Here is a 22,172-nt window from a genome sequence, read left to right as displayed (position 1 = left end):
GAGTCGGCGTCGCTGTACAAGGGATCAACGCTGGTGTGAGCGGAAAACGAATGGCCCAGAAATTGTAAAATAAATGCTCAATAAATCGTAAATGTAGAACAGGTTAGTAAGTTTGATTTTCCGTCCGGCACCGGCGCGCATTGTTTGCATATTTCAGCAGGATATGGTACGAAACAACGAGAGGGAAAAGCAATTAAGCGAGGCAATCCTTTAAATCGCACAGTGTGGCCTTTCGGATTCGGAACCATTGGCACCGGTGTCGGGAACCCAACGGCAGTGAAGGCTTCCGGATGGAGTTGGATATTGTTTCATGCCTTTTGAATTTCGTATTCAGCAATAAGAGATTAGCTTGGATGCGGATTACAACGGTACGAGTGTATTTAATCAAGTGGATTCATTCCACTGTTACATGAAATTTGAAATTCACAGCGGAAAGCAGAGCGATTCCACTGAGTTGCATTATACAAAGTAATTTAGCCAGCGTTGGCTTTCTACGAGTCTCTCAACACATGGAATGTCTTTTTTGATACTATAATGACACGAAACAGAGCGTCACCCCATCGCGCTGTACGAAACTATATGTTACACACGATGTACCAAGCAGTACAGTAAGTGGCAGTTTAGGTCGAAGTCTTTGAAACGGTTCTAAGATTTACGAGCGTTTCACACGCAATGTTTGGGTTGCCGTTTTTTTATGCAGTAACAAAAGTTGACGGTATGAATCGATCCGTCGACGTTAGTTTCCGATTGTACCTAAACGAGTTCATATGTTATTCTAGTTTCAAACATGAAAACCTAGCAATAGAGTTTTTATTACTGCTTTACAACTAGATTTGATATTTTCATATCAATTTAGCTTAGTTTGAGTTTAATGCGTTTCTCCAGGTAGAAACTGATTTTCCTCCGCGGAAAGTGGCGCAGCGATCGACTTGTGCGCATTGTACAAGGTGCGTGACGAATTTTTAAACAGCAATCGAATTTCGACAGGCAATAGTTTTAAATAAAATATTTTACAATTCTCATATGTTACGAAAGAAAATTAACCACAAAACACTCAACGCTTATGTCACTAACTGGTGTAAATTTTCTAAAACATACCGCTTGCTGCCGAAGTTTGTTACGCACCCTGTATATGTTTTACATTGCGACAGGTTCCAAAGGTACCTGGGTCGAATAGCATTTCACCGGTGAACACATTTTGAGCCTCATCTTTGTTCTAGAGTTTGCATTCCTAGAGTCCAACAACTTTTCATGTAGACTAGTAGTTGTGAAAGATCACTTCAGCGGAAAAATCTTAGAGCATATTGTCGGAGTTTTTGCATGAACGGAATCATGTTAAGTAATCCAGGTGCTGATGCAGAGTTCTAGAATGGATCTTAGATGCAACGGATGGCAAAAAATGTTGGTTACCTGAAACATAGAACTGACCCAACCCAAGTACCCAACACTTTCGAGCTCACGGGTCCGCCATACCTGAGTACGCACGTTGCCACCCTAGCTAGCAGCTTCCACCTGCTGCTGAATATCCCCGAGCTATTTGACATTATGCACGATAATGCCGCTGTAGTCGTGGAAGCTTTCTTGCACGCATAGTCGACGTGGCTCCCAAACGTGTGATTGTCGTCGACCATTACCCCTAAGAGCTTCAAGGATCGCTTTGAGGCGATAGTGCACTAATCGCCGCGTTCTATTCCGATTTACGGTTGTTCACTACGATGAATTCTGTATTATGGTACGATAACTCCAGTTTTCTGGAGTGAATGCAGTCTGCAACTACGAGTATGGATAGCGTGGTTTTCAGCTCGACCTCGTTGACTGACTCGCCGTAGACTTCTAGAGTTATTTCGTCTGCAAAGCCCACAATCACCGCTCCCGGTGGTAGCTTGAACTTCAGCACACCGTTATACATGGCATTTCACAATACCAGACCCAGAATGGAACCTTGCGGCACTCAGCGGCAGGCATGATCAAACCCACCACACCACCCCATGTGTGTTTTAAGCGATGCCGTAGAGGATATTTTCATGGCCTGCTTATACAAAACGAAAACTCAGCCCGCTTGCTTACACGTGTTTTCTCAAACGCTTCATTTTTACAAAAGTACATATGAAAAAAATATTGCAGGTGGTTGTATGTGATGACTACCATCAAGCTATCCATTATTATACAATGTCGATCTCATATTGACGACTGATGCTTGTGTGATTTCCTAAATTGCGAGCCCTCGGCTGCATCATGTGTCGAAGTTAAAAATCCTCGGCTCGCGTGTTAATGAATGGCTTTCCAGTGTATTGTCTTTAGCTCGCGACGGAGGGTAATACTAATTGCCCTGCGTGGTGTGTTAGTTAGCAGAGAGGCCACCCGTGCTTTGGTATGCTGTGTTTTCCCCATGCCTGCTCTGCGGTTGAGGGATGTATTTCTGAAAGTATTTTTCCAGAATCTTGTACAGTGGCACCGGCACTCTGAGACTCCGAAACGCGTAGGCTGGCGCTATTGAAGGCGATTTTAACGTCTAGCGTGACAGTTGAGCAATAGCCTCTTTTTTTACGCTGGAGTGCTACCTCGGCCGTCTTGGTAACGAAGAGAATAATACCCACCGTGGACCTACCTGCTGAAGCCGAATAAGTTGCTTTCCCGCTGTGTCTAGCAGACATTTGGTCACCTGATGGCTACCCGGCCTTCGGCAGTAAAATCAGTCTCTGTCTTCGATCAGAAGAGAATAACTAAAATATTACAAAATTCGTTCAACACGAGATACAAATAACATAATTTGATACGATTTTGTATTTTTTCATATGCTTTTGAAAACAAAATTGAATCTGAACGAGTTATAAAAACAAATTCTGAAATGAAGTTGTTCTGAAACAAATCTAACGTTCTTTTCGTCTCTATCAAAACCTGTTGTTTCTAACAATGGTTGTTATTATACTGTTCTATACGCTATCTAATTTTGATAGAAAGCTGATACGTTATAAACAAAGTTTGATATGGGTTTGATATAAGTAGAATATTTTTTGTTACAATTTTTGTTATTTTAACAACTAATGGGATCAAATTTATAACACAACCAGAGAGGTTTTTCGCATAACAAACTAACAGCTTCTGTTACATTTTTGTTTTGTCTTCCTGATCGGGTCGCTTCTACTTATCCGGGAAGGGGCGGTCGTCTAAGCATTTCTGCCTGACCGCCCTGAACAACCCGGGGACTACCTTTCAGGCCGTCTTAATGGCCAGGGTCTGGTCCCGGCATCTTGCTCACCTCCAGACGCAGTCGCAGTCTTTCGAGTAAAAGTGGAACTGACGCATGCAAGTGTGTGTGCTGGCGATGCGAATGCAAGCCGAACGCACAGGTTGGACCACCACATACGCCCACTCTGTCTTCGCAGCGATGCAAACTTCCACCTTCAACAGATGGAGTGCGCTGTTTGATTTGACGCTTGTCATTTGTATGGGATCGATCCAGAGACGCCAGTTTTCTTGATGTGATGTTTTTGCCTTCAGGGAGCATGCGATCTTAATGAGTTCACCGTCCGTTGCCCTTGCCGCCTCTCCGACCTCTGCACGGTTGCTGTCACTCCCTGTTTGTGGTAACTCAGCAGCTGGAGGCCTGGGGTTTGTCAATTAATAATCTGGGGAAAAGTCCGTTAATAATCCGACCCAACATCGCTGCTGACCCTACAGGCGTCACCGCATGGGTTCGTATTGGCACTGTCGCATAGTCTATCTAAACAGGCTCGTTTACTGGCCTTCATTGCGCTCTTGAGCGTTACCCTAGCGGATTTGAATGCTGCCTGGCGTTTCGATCTCTGCGCATTCGTGCGCGCGCGTTGCATCCTCCACCTCGCATGAAGACACGCGCTGCAGAGATCGGCTATCGCGTCGGTCCACCAGTATGCCAGAGGCCTTCCGTTTCTAGGCTGACAAGACCTAGGCATGGTGGCGTCGCACGCCCGCGATAGTGTAGCAATAAGATGGTCCCCCCTTCGAGGTTCCAACTTATTACTTCCGCAGAAACATCGGCATCAAAATGCGATGTCTTTTAGCCACGAGTGTTTGGGGTATTGGTCCTACTCGTCGCTTGCAGCTACTTCCCCACTCAACAGCCCAAGCGTTGAAGTCACCCGCTACCCCCAACGGCCTTAGACCCGTTAGTTCCACGGTTACACGATCTACCATCTGAGCAAACCTCTGTAGACTCACTGCAGTAGAACACTCCGCCCACCTTGGCAACCACTTAGCTCTCATTCGACGTTGACACACTCACCTGAACCGAATACCCGCCTGTTGTCCATTTGGCCGCCATCCCAGACTTTCCCGCCACCCAGTTACCGTTTATGGTAGGAATGCGGTAGGGGGCCGATACGATGACAATGTACGGCTGCTTGATATAGCAGTTGCTGTGCTGCGTAGCAGTGATTCAGATGTAATTGCGTCACCCTCACGCCTGCAGTTCAGTAGCCGGTTTCCTAGCCGGGCATTTGGGGCCTCCCGTGACATGCTTACCGTCCCACTTACCGGTTCATACTAAGCACTTTTGAGGTGCTCCGTAGTCCCGCGTTTTACGGCCTGCACCACCGCTTCGTCGACATAAGCTATAACTGTCGGGCTCTTTACACGACCACGACTTATGTCCCCGGTCGAAGCACCTGAAGCAAACATCGGGCTACTGGAAATGCCCAGCAAACATAGCGATCAACCGATCTCCAGCTTGGTTTTCTACAGGACTTTGCTTCCTTCGGAAATGGAAGTTTTACAGTGGTAACCTGGGTCCCAGAAGGACCCTTTCGGAGGCAAATTGCCTCTACGGACACCACAACCCCACATTCTTTTTCAAGGGCTTGGCAATATCGCACCTTCCGGTGATTTCTTCCAGGTTTTTAAGCTGGAAGCTCCTGGATGGGGGCCCGAACTTGAATGTTCTTCTCTAATACTTTTTTGTGATTACTCTTTGTAGGTAGCTCCCTTCTCCCTCGCGTCCCTGCTTAGTTCTAGGATCATTTTGCCGGTACGAGATCGACGAATGATGCGAGCATCATCACCCGACTCCTTTAGCTGGATGTCGCCTCTCATGGCCCTTAAGACTCTCCGATGACGGACCAGCCAGTGGGTAGTGCTGGGACTTCCGACCCTCGCACTGTAGATGCAGATGCGTAGCTGTTTCGAGATATTGCTACGGCAGTCCGCAAACTCGATTATGGCACCGAGCTGTGCCGACATTGCCGCCACTCTAGGTAGCGTTTTCATCTCGGCTTGGACTGCTGCTACCAGCGGATCGCCGGAACCACGTTCATTGTCGGGAATAGCTTCAGGCGTACCCCCTTTGACCGCGTCCGTAGATCTCTGTGGGGACCGCTGTATGCTCCCTCCGGTAATGGATTTGGTGGTCCCATATTCGCACGTATATACTTATCCATATTTTTATTAAATGGGTCCCCCTCCTTGTTAATGTGGAGTAGTTTTTCCGAGGGGCAACGTATCATTTTGCACCAACGAATTTTATGAAATTGGCGTCTGTAATAGTTGGGATAAACTCAACGATATTGTACTTGCTGTGAATTAAAATGAGGTTTCTAAAATGTTGGAGACCTTGTTCTCCGTTCCCATAGGAAGAACCGAGATGACTGTTGAATGCAGGCAGGAATTTGATAGTGGGAACGGAACAAAAATAAATAAATATCTCGAAAAAATTCTTTCGTAAGGTCTCTTCTCGTTTTCTTTTTGGATAAACTGTTAAAACAACTATTAAATTCTTGAAACATTTCAAGACAGTAAGCACTGTTTCTTTCAAAAATTCAAAACTTGAAACAACAGGTTACTTCTTTTTAACACCAAGAGCGTTGCTGAATATTCGAATAGTCACATCTTTCCAGGACTCAGGTCTCAAAGAGTACAGCTGTGATGTGAATTATGATTGTTTCTAGCAGTTAACATCCAAACCAATGTCTTGATGCTATAAGCAAACCGGTAAATTAAGCGAACTGTTGAATTTAATGCCTATGCCGTAAAAATTTCCTTTTCAATTATGTATTCAAGACAATTCTCTCCATAACCCGAACTGGAGGCGCAATTCATTCCAAACATTTTGCTTTCTATAATCCGAGTGGAGGCATACTAATGAAAAGGTCTTTGGGTCGGCCACACATAGGAATGCAGTTTTCGAGTATAAACTTTTCATACTAGGACTCCCGGTGGGATAACTGATCTGATGGCATAAATGGGATTCATAGCCTATGCATGTTATTCTGACCATAATCGCAGAGACAACCTTTGTCGTTTGAATTTTCGTTTTAATTTCCCTGTGGAAAGCGAAAGGGGTCTTTTTCTATATTATTCACAGAGTATGAACTTGAATATTATATTAAGCTTCGCAGCTAAAACCGATGAACCGTATGGATAGACTCATTAGTAGTCAATTCGATTTAGTACTTAGAAATATGCATTATTTAATTAGATTGTTGATTACTACAGCCGAACAGAATGATGAAGTTTGACATTGGCTTGTTTTGTCTAACAGGTTTGGACAGAAGTTAGACGAATAATCAGCCCAGCTACATCCGATCGCCCAGTTTGTAAAAATTTTTCATCGAACATCTAAATTCTTTACATCATCATATTATAAAACAAAAACATACTTCAGTTATTACTGTGTAAAATATTGTTTTCTATTAATTAACATCTAAAACTAATTGTTTTTTTAAAGCATGACGCAAATTATTATGCGCCAGGTATTCGAAACATTTATATAGAACATATGTAGATGTTTGCTTGATTAACCCTATCCCCGCGGAGAGAAATCAGTTTTTTCATCAAAAATGACATTCAAACTCTTATTGCTCGGCAACTACATGCATAATTGGCACAAACTGTATTGCGTGTTGAAGGTCAAGCTGTTCTCTAACTGCTCATAATATTTTCATCGTTAGAAATTTCAAGGTAGTTGGTAAACTGCTATCAAAATTTATATGTCAGGTGATGCCATATGGCATCAGTCGCGGGGAATGGGCTAACTTTCACATTTTCTTTTAGACTCTGCAAAAGTTCATGCATCATCAATCTAGATAATCGCGAAAATTAATGACGCTTCATCCCTGTTCAAATCGAATGCGCCTTACTATAGTGGGAGAGCAAATACACATTACTTCCACAACTCTGCTGCACACACTGCATTCTGCGGAGCATTCCCACGTTTTACCAACGCGTTCCAATCGAATTGCGTCCTTCTCCCGTCAACGGCAGAAAACACCTCTGATATTTTCCTTTCGATACATTCGTCCATGCCGGCAACATATGGCGCGAGTTCACTGCGCCGGGTTTGTAGTATGGAATAATGATTTGCCGGGGAGCGCGAGGTGGAAGAACGGGCAATGGGTTTTCGTATATCAACAAAAACTCGTGGAAACTCGTTGCATTCCGAGTCTGCGTTGTCCACCCGAACCGAACGACGACGGATTCGTGCCAAAAGGGACTTGCTGAGGACTCGATTTCGGCGCAAAGTCTTCAGTTTATTTTCAGTTTCCGCCGAAGCGACTATGCCAAGGCAGTCACGACTCTCTGTGTATTACTAGACGTGAATTTTTCAAGTGCGTGCTTCAAAATCTAACAATTTAAGCGCAAATGATTGAGTGGTGCGTTTCTTCTGCTACTGTTGATATTTCAGAGTATTAGTGTGCGTGCTTGTGAATGTACCGCTGAGCAACGAGGCAAAGCAATAACGGCAACGTCATAACCGGTCCGGTCGTAGTCTAGTATTTTGACCGAGTTTTGGCAATTTATGGAAATAAATTCTAGGCCCTGCTGCAGGTGCTAACCAGCTTTTGAGTGGGTGAAGGTGTGAGTTCAAGGTTGTTCTTGAAACTAAGTCAGAGTGAAACGCTGATGATGAAGATGGTGCACTCGGTGTGTTAGTTGGAGAGGTGATATGTGCGGAATAGAGTGAGTTGATGCTAAGTGCCGAAGTTGACCAGGTCATACGAAAAGGTTCAAACCATTGTGTCGCTGTAATAGCTGCGTGCATTCTGTGTAAAGTTTGACCAAGTGTCACATATTTCCATAGCTGGGTCATACATTTGTAATGTTACTTTCGATCATGTTACCCTGCTAGACAAATGTCATCAACTGCCGTAAGGTATCTACGGTACCGGACACTTGTCATTGGCTTCGTCCTTCAGCTTCACGAAATCAACTGAATTCTATTTAGAGCCTGGAACACTTGTTTCGCTCGTTCATCGATTCCGTTTTCCGTTGAGCTTCAAACCGATGTAGGAGGTTGAATTTTTAATAAGGTATTACATTTCTGAATAATTAAGTAGATTTTCATCGGTCGTCATCCGCTTGGCACGATTATAGTGAAACTACTCCCGTACTCTAGTAGTAATATAACGGGCGTGAGCAAAAGTCCATAACAACAAGGCGAAGTCGTAGTTTGATTCAACCGTCAGTTGGCGCAGAACCTTCCATGCTTTTCCACAGGATCCCTGTGCTGGTCGCAGCGAAACAACGTAATTAGAGTACCAGCTGCTACTTGCCTCCCGCCGGCAAACCAGACGAATGAAAGAAAAAAAGGAATAAAGTTCGTGAACAGCTAAAAATAGTGATATTTTATAGAAAACTGCTGCTTCAACCTATTACCCCCTGGAGACCCCTTCATATCTCAACTCAGCAGAAGATCAAGGCATCCAATTGCTTCATAGTGAGTTGATTAATTAGCGTTCGGATTAATGCGCTTCTCCAAAACGCGTGGAAAGTGAAACGCCGGCAAGGTCATACAAACGTAGTGTAAACAGTGAAATATATTTATATTCAATCAGAAGAGTTATACAATTACAAAGGTCAAGTGTTTCCGAATTTGTTTGTTTTAAATCACATCAATAATTCAAAGTGCACCAAACCAATTAAAAAACATAGAATAGTGTGGTTCGTAGTCAGCATTATTGAACTAGTAATATTCAAACGTAGTGGAAACCAATAATCGTAGCAGAATTTTTGTGTAGAAGAATACTAGCGTTCACGTGTGATATCAAATCAAAATAGTTCATATCATTAGCGCACAGTGTAGACAAGTTTCTTCCACACTAAATGAAGTAAGAAAGGAAATGTGCTTCGGTAGCAGATTTGGTTCACAGCAAGTTACTATACGAAACGCACCTTCGAGTACACTATCTATCTTGGTAAAATAGTGACCAGGAGTGTTAAATAGTTCGACCAGGAGCCTTCTCATCGGCTATGAAGATAACCGCTTAGTTTGGATGTAAGATAGTTACTTTATCTGAGCACTTCAAAATTAATTGCAGTGTTCTTGTGGAGTACATAAGGTAAGTGGTTAGTGAAAGTAATTCTTTTAGGCTGATTTAATTCGAAGTAAAAATCATCACAGTTTAATGTTTGTGTTAGGTTTAATTTTTTTATCTGACAACACTAGTTTTTTAACACCTTCGGTTTTGACGTTGTAGTCACCGCTTCATTTTCTGAAAGGGAACCCCTATGCTGGTATTTGTAAAATTGTTGTTGTAATTTTTCAGTTACAGAATAAGTTTTGTTCTAGTTAAGGAAACCAATTGCAACAGAAGATTTGAAATAATGTTTTCGACTATCAACAGCTCGAAGCTGTTTAATACACGGCAGAATGATTGATGTAGATCTATTGTCGGGAGAAATCGTCAGATTTTTCTATTTATTTTCGAGCGAACTCTTAATTGATATCGATATGTGATGTTCTTAATTGATGTGTAAGCTCAAATAAAGTAAACTCCTACATTTTAAGATAATTCATCGACAAAGGATAGTTGTTACAAATCAATTTGTCACCATATTGAATATTTTCCTCTGAAAGCACTTTCTCCCCCAAGTGTCCAGCGAATTCTAACAGCAACCTAATAAATTGTACAAATTTTGACGTAGAACTACGTCTCTCAGGAAGTTCGGCTACATAAGGATGTAAAACGCAAATCGAAAAACAAAAATAGTGAAGAATATGTCCAACTTCAAATGCAAATGAATCGTTAGTTTTTAATAGATTTCCTTCGCTTTTGCAGCAAACGATTGGAAAGTCTTCTATGCATCCACCCAAATGCTGAAAATTGTAATTTGATTATTCAGACTATTGTACTATTAAAAATTGTCAAGCCTTGTCAAAACGCAAAATTCAACCTCTGTACACTGTTTCCAAAGCTGCAAAAACGTGATCGAAATTATTTTGGCTCAAGGAACTTGATTTTAGAGCCGTAGTGCCTTGAGAAATGTTGGCCCTTTCATTGTTCTCCATTTTATAAAAGTTACAATTTTGTGATTAATCCACTTAACACTGAGAAGCGAATTTCACTTTTTTCGAAGACACCATACGTCTATCTAAGTTTTTAATGGACTTTGCGGAGTTTTCTAAACATTGCTACTAAAAATCAATTTTTTTCGATATAACATTTTGTAGTGATTTTCTACATTTTTTCAATGTTCTACCATGTTGTTTGATATGACGAAACAAAATATTTCATCAAAGAAAGTTTATTTTTTCTATCTATATTTCTTTGGTTCTTGACGATTTATGCTAAAACAATGCATTGATTTACTAACAGATATCTTCAAAATCTGCAAATGCTGAACCATTTTCATATTGAAGTATAAGTAAAACATCATTCAATTCAGATACAGGCATTTATCTCTCGCTGTGTGTATATCTGTAAGTAAATTAGTTCATTATTTTAATGATAATTTTCAACATATTTTAATATCAATTCAGTATTCAATAGTAATCTTCTTTCTTCAGTGAAGTCGTGTGTTTTATTATGGTGAACAACATTGTGGAATTTTGAAAATATTTTAGAAAATCATAACAAAAAGTAAGTTTAAAAAAATATTTTAAGGAGTATCCTAATGGAAACTTTACAATAGTCGTTTAAAGTTGTTTCCAATAAATTGTGCTAAATCTTTATTCAGCAAAGTGGACTTTTATAAGCAAAAATGAGAAAAATAAAATTCATTTCTCACTTTCAGGTAGATTAATAGCAAAATTCTAACTTTCATAAAATGATGAATAATTAACAATACAACTTTACTGAAGACACTTCGGCTCCGAAATCATTTTATTTATATTACTGTCATTTTTAATAATTAGTGTATATTAGTGCGTTATTCGAGTAGAAATCGTCAATAACCAAAGAAATAAGTATTATTTACTAACTTTCCTGGTGAAACATCCCTCAGGATTTCACCTGCGTCACCTGCCTTCCAGCTTTCGCGATTTTCTGGATACTGGGTTCGCCGTAGAGTTGCGCCAGCTCGTGGGTGATCTTTCGCCTCCATACGTCACATACTACGCCGAAGATTGTCCTAAGTACACGTCGTTCGAAAACGGCCAGTGCTTGCAAGTCCTCCTCGAGCATTGTCCATGTCTCGTGCCCGTAGAGGACTACTGGTCTTACAAGCGTCTTATACATGGTGCACTTGGTACGGGGGCGAAGTTTACCTGACCTCAAAGTCTTGTGGAGTCCGTACGTAATAGGCACGACTTTCAGCTACAATACGTCTGCGGATTTCTCTGCTGCAGTTGTTGTCTGACGTTACCAAAGATCTGAGGTATACAAATTCGTTAACCATCTCGAACTCGTTACCGTTAATTATTACGCTACTGCCTATGCGAGCCCATCGCGATCGGTTCCTCCTGCTAGCAAATACTTGGTCTTTGACGTATTCACTTTCAATCCAACCTTTTCTGCTTCCCGTTTCAGTTTGGTGTACTGTTCAGCAACCGCCTATAACGTCCTTCCGGCAAGGTCCACGTCATCAGTGAAGCAGATGAATTGACTGGATTTATTGAAGATCGTGCTCCGCATGTTCAAGGCCGCACGTTTCATCACACCTGCAAGCGCAATATTGAACAGGAGGCAGGAAAAACTGTCGCTTTGTCGAAGTCTCTTGCGAGTTTCAAACGGGCTTGATAACGCAACCGAAACCTTCACACAGCTTTGTACACCATCTATCGTGGCCTTGATCAGTCTTGTTAGTTTCGCAGGGAAACCATTCTCGTCCATGATTTTCCATAGCTCTATCCCATCGATGGTATCGTAGGCGGCCTTGGAATCGATCAATAGGTTGGGCGTGGGGACTTGGTATTCGCGACATTTTTGGAGGATCTGCCGCAGCGTGAAGATTTGGTCCGTTGTCGATCGCCCACCCACAAAACCGGCTTGATAACTTCCAACAAACCTCCCCGCTAGCGGTGAGAGACGGCGGAAGACGATCTGGGAGAGCGCTTTGTAGGCTGTGTTGAGAATCGTGATCGCTCGATAGTTTTCACTTTCCAACTTGTCGCTCTTCTTGTATATTGGGCATATTACTCCCTCCTTCCACTCCTCCGGTAGCTGTTCTGTATCCCGGATCCTGAGTATCAGCTGGTGCAGACAGAGCGCCAACCTATCCGAGCCCAGTTTGATAAGCTCCGCTGCGATGCCATCTTTTCCAGCTGATTTGTTGTTCTTGAGCTGCCTAATGGCATCCTTAACTCCACCTATCGTAGAGGTAGGAATGCTTCCCTCATCCGCTGTGCTGACGAAGTCGTTCCTCCTGCCGTCTTGGTTTCCTGCCTCTGCGCCATTCAGGTGTTCATTGTAGTGCTGTTTCCACCTGTCGATCGCCCCACGTTCATCCGTCAATATTCCTCCATCCGTATCCCGACACATTTCGGCTCGCGGCACAAAGCCGGCGCGGGATGCGTAGAACTTACATGTTTCTTGAGAATGATACAACTGCTCCATTTCCTCACACTCCATCTCTTCCAGGCGGCGCTTTTTGTCCCGGAACAAATGGGTCTGCTGTCTTCGCTTCAGTTTATATCGCATCACGTTTTGACGGGTCCCTTGCTGCAGCCCCTCGCTGCATTCTTCTCGTCTAGAATCGTCTGACACTCCTCGTCAAACCAGCCGTTATGTCGATTCCTCTCGACGAACCCTATGGCACCTTCCGCTGCGCTGTTAATTTCTGCTTTCACATTACTCCAGTAGTCCTATAGATGGGCTTCGATGAGTTCACCCTCTTCCGGCAATGCTGCCTCAAGGCTTTGCACGTATTCAGTAACGACTTCGGGAAATTTAAGCCGTTTCAGGTCATACCGTGACGGGCGACGGTAGCGGATGTTGTTGACAATCGAAAGTCTTTGGCGCATTTTGACCATCAGAAGATAGTGGTCAGAATCGACGTTTGCGCCACGGTAGGTTCGGACGTCGATAATATCCGAGAAGTGCCTTCCATCAATCAAAACGTGATCGATTTGTGATTCGGTCTGTTGTGGTGATCTTCAGGTGTACCGATATGGGAGGGTATGCCAGAAGTAGGTACTATGTATGGCCATGGTTTTGGAGGCGGCGAAGTCAATTAGTCGAAGGCCGTTTTCGTTCGTTAGCCGGTGAGTGCATAACTTCTCAATAACCGGTCTAAATTCTTCCTCCATGCCTACCTGAGCGTTAAGATAACGATTTTGACGTCATGTTGTGGGCAGCTATCGAATGCACGCTCCAGCTGCGCGTAAAAGGTGTCCTCATCGTCATCCTTATTTTCTACGTGACGGCTGTGCACGTTAATTATGCTAGTATAACCATCTTTATACGTATGTACCGATACTCCCTTCCAGCATACCTCCTGCAGCGCTACAAAGTCGAACTTGCGAACCCTCAATAAGTCGGAAAGAATGCGGGTACTTCCCAAAAAATCAAAGGACTTGCAGTATCATGATCCGAGTTTTCAATCGTTAGTCCGTTTTCGTTGCCTGGGTCTATGCCGATTGTTTCGGTCCTAATTTACATTGTTTGCTTCCTGTACTGATGATTTTAACGGCTGGCTTGTAAGGCCTGCACTAATCCCCTGTCTCGCCTGAGGACCATCGTGTCAGCACTGTTTAGAGTCCCACGCTGACACCAGGACGTCGATCATCCGCCCCTAACATGGAGAACAGACACTGTTTTTAACCGCACCATCTTGGTGAACAGACGCTCAGGTTGGCAAAGCATTTCCTCTACCGCCCGAATATGGTTAGCGCGCCAATGGTCGCGTCGTACCTTCTCACTTAGCTATTGCCGGCTTGACAACATTGCCCAGGCTACACCAACCAGCTGTGTCCATGTTTCATCTGGCAGTCTATTGTGATTATGTGACTCGTGGAGGAGTGAGATAGGAGCTTGTGAGGACCGAAGCTAAGTCGGTCGCTCCTTGCAGGTTGTCAACTCACCATTTGTAGCCCAACCAAAGAAATATGTAAGATGAGAATAAATTTTCTTCGAAGAAATTGTTTGTTCCATTATAGCAAACAATATTGTAGAACATTCAAAATTGTAGAAAATCACTAATAAAAGTTGAATGGAAAACGATTAATTTCTAGGAGTGTTCTATATAAACTTCGAGAAAATCCATTCAAATAAGTAGATAAAAGTATGACGTCTTCAACAATTTTTTTTTCTATAAAGATTGAGAATGATGTCATCCTTAACTTCACTTCATGAGAAGTAAAATTCGTTTCTCACTATTAAGTTGAATAATCACAAAATTACAATATCTTTCGAATGCAGAATAATTGATGGAACAATATCACTTATTTTAGTAAAGCGGGCAATGTATGCAGTTTGCGAGGATGCGAAAATGAACGGGAATAGAAGGTGTGACTTTTAGGCTTAGGAAATTTTTTTTCCCTCGTCCAGACGGGACTCGAACCTGCAATCTCCGTTGTCTCCGGCAAGGTGTTTTGGCCAATTAAACTACTGGGAAAGGTATAAATAGTTCTAAACCAAAGTCGAATCACCCTATACTATTGTGTTCCCGTAACTCAGCACGCCAACGATGAACTGCACACATTTATTTTTGTAACTGAGAGAGTGATCTCTTCACGCACACAGTGTATAACGATTTATTATATCTTCAGTGGCGCAAGCGATGAGACACGTCAGTTGCTGGCTAGACTCCGAACGCGTATCACGGAAGAGCTCCGTTGGCTAAATTTACTTTACGAACTAATTTCATTTTTTGTCATATGACTTACATTTTAAGTTTAGTAAAGCGGGCAATGTATGCAGTTTGCGAGGATGCGAAAATGAACGGGAATAGAAGGTGTGACTTTTAGGCTTAGGAAAAATTTTCCCTCGTTCAGACGGGACTCGAACCCGCAATCTCCGTTGTCTCCGGCAAGGTGTTTTGGCCAATTAAACTACTGGGAAAGGTATAAATAGTTCTAAACCAAAGTAGAATCACCCTCTACTATTGTGTTCCCGTATCTCAGCACGCCAACGATGAACTGCACACACTGCCCGGTGGGAGTTTATTTTTGTAACTGAGAGAGTGATCTCTTCACGCACACAGTGTATAACGACTTATTATATCTACAGTGGCGCAAGCGATGAGACACGTCAGTTGCTGGCTAGACTCCGAACGCGTATCACGGAAGAGCTCCGTTGGCTAAATTTACTTTACGAACTAATTTCGTTTTTTGTCATATGACTTACATTTTAAGTTTAGTAAAGCGAGCAATGTATGCAGTTTGCGAGGATGCGAAAATGAACGGGAAAAGAAGGTGTGAATTTTAGGCTTAGGAATTTTTTTTTCCCTCGTCCAGACGGGACTCGAACCTGCAATCTCCGTTGTCTCCGGCAAGGTGTTTTGGCCAATTAAACTACTGGGAAAGGTATAAATAGTTCTAAATCAAAGTCGAATCACCCTCTACTATTGTGTTCCCGTATCTCAGCACGCCAACGATGAACTGCACACACTGCCCGGTGGACGAGGGAAAATTTTTCCTAAGCCTAAAAGTCACACCTTCTATTCCCGTTCATTTTCGCATCCTCGCAAACTGCATACATTGCCCGCTTTACTAAACTTAAAATGTAAGTCATATGACAAAAAATGAAATTAGTTCGTAAAGTAATATTACTGATGGCACTGTGGCTCTAAAATCAATTTTTTGGTTCAAAATAATTTCGATCACGTTTTTGCATTTTTGGAAACAGCGTGCTCTGGTTGGTCGCATAATATTAACATTCACAAGCACGGTCGGTCTAACTATGGATTTAGTAAATCGGGAATATACTATTTGGCTTATATAAGAGCCTGCTTCAGCTTCAATTAGTATTATTAGTTCTGGGCAGCGACTACGATAGTCCTTACCTAGCAGCAGCAGCAGCAGCAGCAGTGGCAGCGGGTAGTAGAGGCAGTGGTAGCGGTTATTAGCGATAGTGGCAGGGCCAGCTGGTGCAGCGGTCTAGTAAAAAACTGTCTTTGTGCGTTAGCGGGCAGCATATGTAGTAGATACATCAACCGGCACTTCCTTCAAAGAAAAGTTATCTCATTTTGTCAACACACTAACGTTTTAAGTGTGGAAACAGCTTATTCGCACTTTTAGCGATAGCGCAAAGATGCGATCAGCATCATGTCTGATATTAAATTAAGCAACAAATTGTCATTTTTAGAGTAAATCAAATACTTTGTTTTCCTTCAGAAATATGCAATACCCAAAAGCTTTTGTTATCTGTTTCCAAACGACATTGAAACGCTTAATCAAACCTTGAAAACTGTCAATCTCTACTCATTTGCATTTGCTGTAAAAATGTTGATACTGTGAACATGAGAAGGGAAAACCATTGAATTGCGTGTTATTCTAGCAGGTTTTCCCGTTCTAAAAAAATAAACAAGAATAAACGCTTCATGTCTGCTGCATTGAGCATGTTAATTAGAACTGTGCCTGGACGGAACAGCGAAGTCAAAGTTTTTTGTTGCTCTTGTACCCATTCCGATGTTGGCGTTTCTTGCTGTAAAAGCACAAAACTTGGAACAGGAAACAGACGAATCACAAATTTGACGAAGCAATATGTAGCTATTTGTGTAACAGTGTGGCTTTATAATTCAACTTACATCCGAACTTTCCCAATCATGGTGCCGTTCTATATCTAAAAACCAGCCATGGTGCTAGTTTCATTTACCATTACTTGGTCGAATCAGTTGGTGCTAGCGCTGAAACAACAAACTAGCTAAACATTTGACGTCGACACACAGCTTGTTTCATCAATCACTGCCCGGTGTGATGACGGTAATGGACGGATCTATCCGATTGCAAGCTACGGAATTACTAGACAACAGAGTGTGACTGGTCGAATCGAAGCAAAATGTATTTTGGTGCAATAGAACTGGTCCGAAGTCCGCAAATAACTGTCGGGAAAATAACAAAAAAAAAATCAACTACATCCTTCGTATGCCCTAGAGCATCACGAATGGAATAGGTGAAAATAGTTACATGACATGAAAAAATAGTGTCATCACGTACCTTCGGTCGTATCGGTTTGCCAGCAGCACTCAAACGCGAAACCAGTTCACGTTTGCCTTTTTGTGTTTATACCGAATGCAAGTGTTTTTTTTCTTTGCACTCGGAAGTTAACCACATGTGGGCCGGAAACTGTACCGGATTTACAGGGCGTGAAATGCAATGCTAATTTTGGTGTCAACGTCTAGGTCTGACTTCCAGTTCTACGGTTCGCTTAGTTTTTATCCTCTGTATCTGCATATATACATTTCGCTTTCTACGGAGGGCAAAATTTCTGGCATCCAGAAAGGTGCACTCACAAGTTTTGTATTCACAAGTTAACGCCGGTGGGTTTGATAGTGTCATAGTGCGGAGATAAAACAATGACAGTTATTATAGCTTATTTTGTTATGTTGTGTAGGTTTTTGTCCAAATTTTCAAAATATGAGCTTATTGTTTCATTTTTCATCAATTGAATATAAAGTTCACTGATAATGCAAAAGCATCGCATCCATCTACAGCAAATGGATCTACAGAGAAAACCGGCGCATCAATATTTCCGAAAAAAAATGAATCCGTTTCCATTCCGGTATGACATATATACACAATTGAAGGGAATACTGACGCTCCAAGCATAGTTGTCCCAGTGTGCATAAAGTTTGTGTAGAACATGGGACTACTATGATTGGAACGGCAGAATAAGTGTCCGAACGGAAAGTAACTGGAAACAGCTGCCAATATCTGCCTTTGCGCTAGATATGCTCTAGTGAAAAAAGTATTAAAGAATCGAAAAATAGACATAAATCCGCTAAACTAAGAGACATTGATACATTTTCTTCTACAAAAATGTGAATATTAGTAATATTAGTTTGAATTTTGTAGAACACTTGAAAAATGTAGAAATTAAGATAAGAGAGTTATCACACAAAAACACATTTTAAAGGGGTGCTATAGTTCAATACCTTATAACATTGTCAGATTATGAGATTGAATTTTTCGTTCTTCAGCAAACTTGCTCAGAATGGTTAGTTATACAATGTGTCCGGAGACAAATTATCAAGTTTATTTAGAAATAAAAAAGTTGTTTTTTTATTTTAGTTTACATCCCCTTAAAGCGGAAATATTACCATCCCAATACAGTACTTACAAAAAAGAGAAACTTTCTAGAAGACATCAAAACGCTAAGCCATGCGTTTCGGCACAATGACCAATGTCCCACTATTTTCGATTTCGTCCCACTGTGGACCGCACTGCATAGCATTTCCGAACACGTCCGGACTTGAGAACTAGAATTATCGGCAGGTGTCAATCTAAAATGACGAAGTTGCCATTGCATGTTTTAGCGCCTCAAAATTATTATTTTCCTGCCACTCGTCAAAGATTTCTAATAGTCCTTGCATGGAACTGACAGTTTAATGTGTTTTACTAAATGGCCCAATCCTAGATTTCAAATTTACTTGAATGATGTAATTCAAATTAGCTCAAATAAATTTCTTTTTGGGCGTCTTAGTAGAATGGAATTGAATATTGAGAATAGGCTATTTTTTCATTTCATTCTACTACCAAAAGATCAAATATCCTCTTCTACCGTCGGCAGTTACGTACCTATTTCGGTTGCTACATAAAACTATCATCAGTGCTTATGTGGAGCAGTCCGACCCCCAATTGCTCCAAAAATTTGTTAGCAGCCTTGAGAAGGGTCGATTGTAATTTATATTTGGCAGTAGGAATGACATGCTTGTTGAAGGTTATACAGTTGATGAAAAACTATTGTGCTTCGCAACAGTGTGCGGCGCAGTTTTTCCCCTTTTTCGAACTGTTTCATTATGACACCTACTCTGCGCTGCTTACGTTATTGTGTAAGTTCTCTCCGTAGGTATTTAAGATACTCACACGGGCTTTTATATCATTACATCGCTATTCCGCTCAATCGAATTTGCAAGCTACAATGTCTGGTCGTGGCAGAGGAGGTAAAGTCAAGTGAAAGACAAAGTCCCGTTCATCTCGTACTGTGCTACAATTCGCTGCAGCTCAATTCATCGTCTGCTGTGTTATGGTTTTGACGGTGAACTGAGTACTCTATCTACAACTGTGTTCTAGCAACCTTCAATATTATTTTTGAATGACTTCAAGTCAATTGAACAACGGTTCTCTTCAAGGTTATCAATTATTAAACAATTTTTTTTTTATCAAAGAAGAGAGTTAAAAGAGAATTGTTACTGAAATTTCCCCCTTTATACCATCAAATTGACCGACCCCAATCGAGTGTATTCCCAAACCTTTTGCAAGAAATACATTGTCACAAAACAGGCTCTTGTAATTCTACGTTAACCTTGCGGTCATGTCTTATGAACAACCTGTAGGCCTATTTCGGTCTAGTAAACAAAATATCGGATTTCGAAATTCGACATAACTATTTTCGCTGCACCTTGGTGTGTATTCGGCCGAGCTGACCACGTGGTAGCATGACCGGGCGAAAAAAGGACGCGCAATGTTCCATAATTTCGAATAATAAAGAACCTAAGTTTCTTGTTTCTGAATCTTTCCCAAAACTTGTAAATGTTTGAAAATGGTCTGGCGGCTAACTCATAATATCGCAGCAAGCTATTCCTGCATTTGGCATGAATCCGCATCGAGAAATTCATCCAATTCGGTGTTTTTTGGCTCTTTTTCGTAAAGACAGTCGTCAACATTGAAATTACCATCTTTAAGGCGACGGAACCAACCACGGCACGTTGTTTCACTTAGAGCAGCATTTCCGTAAACTTATTGGAACTCTCGATGCGCTTTAGCCGCCGTTTTCTTTGAATTTCCATAAATGCAATTATTTGAACACAAATTCAGAAGCTTTCCCTCAACTAAAAATGTATGATGCCAGAATAATATCACCAATGTGTCAAAGCAGTTTGTTACCATTACCATATGTCTAAAGTCAGCTCATCTTATATTAGATATGTCAAAATCGAACAGCGCTTACTGATGGTAAATAAATTTGTATAATTTTTTGTATAATAACGTATGACTATGACTAGCTTCCGATACACTTCTTATCACTACTTCCTTGTAAGTGAAATCAAATCATCATTAGCCTATTAGTACAAGCCTCCATTGTACAGTGCATTAAACAAATATTTATATGCGCGACGAGTCCTGCGTTTGATTTTGCGTTTTAAATTGCTCAAATGGTGTCTTTTTAGCCTTGGCGCAAAATGTAAATAGTGAAATGAGATATGCTCATATTTTTTGTCTTGCTTTCGTACGCGTTCGACCAAGAAACATTTTCTCAGCATATACATTACGCTGGGAGTACGGTTGCCTGGTCGCGTATGGTCTGTGATTAATCGATTCTCCTGTTGTGAATAACTGTAAACGCTTTGCGAGGAATGCTGTGTGTTGTAAATCACTGGGTAACTACTTCGGATTTCATAGTTACATTATTGCTGTGTAAATTATTTCAGGTACCTACTCATAGCAGAAGGAGAGCTTGTGCTTTTGCCAAAAAAAAAATCGAGTGTTGCTAAGCGTCAGATGGCACTTACGGTGCGTACATCAAACAAAAGGTTAATTACGACAGTTTAATGTAGGTACTATGAAATATTTATATTATTGGTACCTGCTATCAGGGTCAATAGCATAATGTGAAACAAATAGAGTCCTATTGTGAGTGAGATCATAAGAAATGTTGTTCATTTATCGGTCTATTTTTTAAATATTCTGTATCGGATTAGGAAAATATCGATTTATTATTATTATGGATATTGTGTAATCTATTTAAGTGAATTTGGTGTATACTAATTTATTTTCTTTTACTTATGAAATTTATTTATAGTTGAAAATATTATATTAGTAATATTGAAAAAAGCTTTTTGTAAAACCTAAATGTATTAAAATGATCTCAATTGCCAAAAGACGCGAAAGTTCATATATTTGGCGTAATAATCTTTATTTCTTGTGTAAGTGTATGTAAATGTATATATATATATATATATATATATATATATATATATATATATATATATATATATATATATATATATGTATATATATATATATATATATATATATATATATATATATATATATATATATATATATATATATATATATATATATATATATATATATATATATATATATATATATATATATATATATATATATATATATATATATATATATATATATATATATATATTCGTATGTATGAATATGTACACATGGTAAAACGATTTTTGTATTTAATAAACCTAGTTTTCTATTAAATTGAATCATGTTTATTTTATTACTATTGAAAATAATATAGCATCATTAATCAATAGAGGCTGTGAAAGATTTAAATAAAATTCATTGCAATTTTGACCTTTATTATTTTATGATAGAGTACTATCTAAACTGCTTTTTTGTTTTAAATTGTTTCCCTGGATATTCCTGACGCCATCAGTCCCACATTATCCAAGGCAAAGTAGTACTTATGATATTATGATAACTTATGATAACGCGGATTATTTTTACGCGATTTGGAAGATTTTTTTACGCGGTATCAAATAAGTTCGGTATAAGTAAATCAAATGAAGTAAAAATTCAATCATATGGTTCATGACAATAAGATTTTCTGTTTTAACACACTAAATAATGCATATTTTTAATATATTTGCTGTTATTATCAAATAATAGGTTGTTTCCATTGATTCGGGGAAAAGGAACAGAAATACATGAATAATTGTATAACGATACGAGTCAGGTTCGTTGCGATTAACTCTCGACTGAGGAACGAAAGCTTAAAAATATGATGTTGCTCATCATTACAAAAAAAGTTATTGTCTTGTTCTTCAATGAATTTTCGTTATGGAAGCACTATAAACTCATTTTGTGTGTTTTGTTACCATTTTTATATCATTTTTCAAGTTTT

At 40.5% G+C, this 22,172-nt stretch overlaps 1 protein-coding gene across 1 annotated transcript in view; it reads left to right on the top strand.

Moving 5' to 3' along the window:
* The first annotated feature begins 7,522 nt into the window (after positions 1-7,522).
* LOC129720210 (small conductance calcium-activated potassium channel protein-like) overlaps positions 7,523-22,172 on the top strand; it is a 161,995-nt gene continuing 147,345 nt past the window's right edge. The window contains exon 1 of the mRNA XM_055671658.1: positions 7,523-9,311. The gene's annotated coding sequence lies outside the window, so the exon portion shown is untranslated. The remainder of the gene's footprint in view (positions 9,312-22,172) is intronic.

The sequence above is a fragment of the Wyeomyia smithii genome, chromosome 2, assembly GCF_029784165.1.
Source record: "Wyeomyia smithii strain HCP4-BCI-WySm-NY-G18 chromosome 2, ASM2978416v1, whole genome shotgun sequence".
NCBI lineage: Eukaryota > Metazoa > Arthropoda > Insecta > Diptera > Culicidae > Wyeomyia > Wyeomyia smithii.
This window is presented reverse-complemented; position numbering and strand designations above follow the sequence as displayed.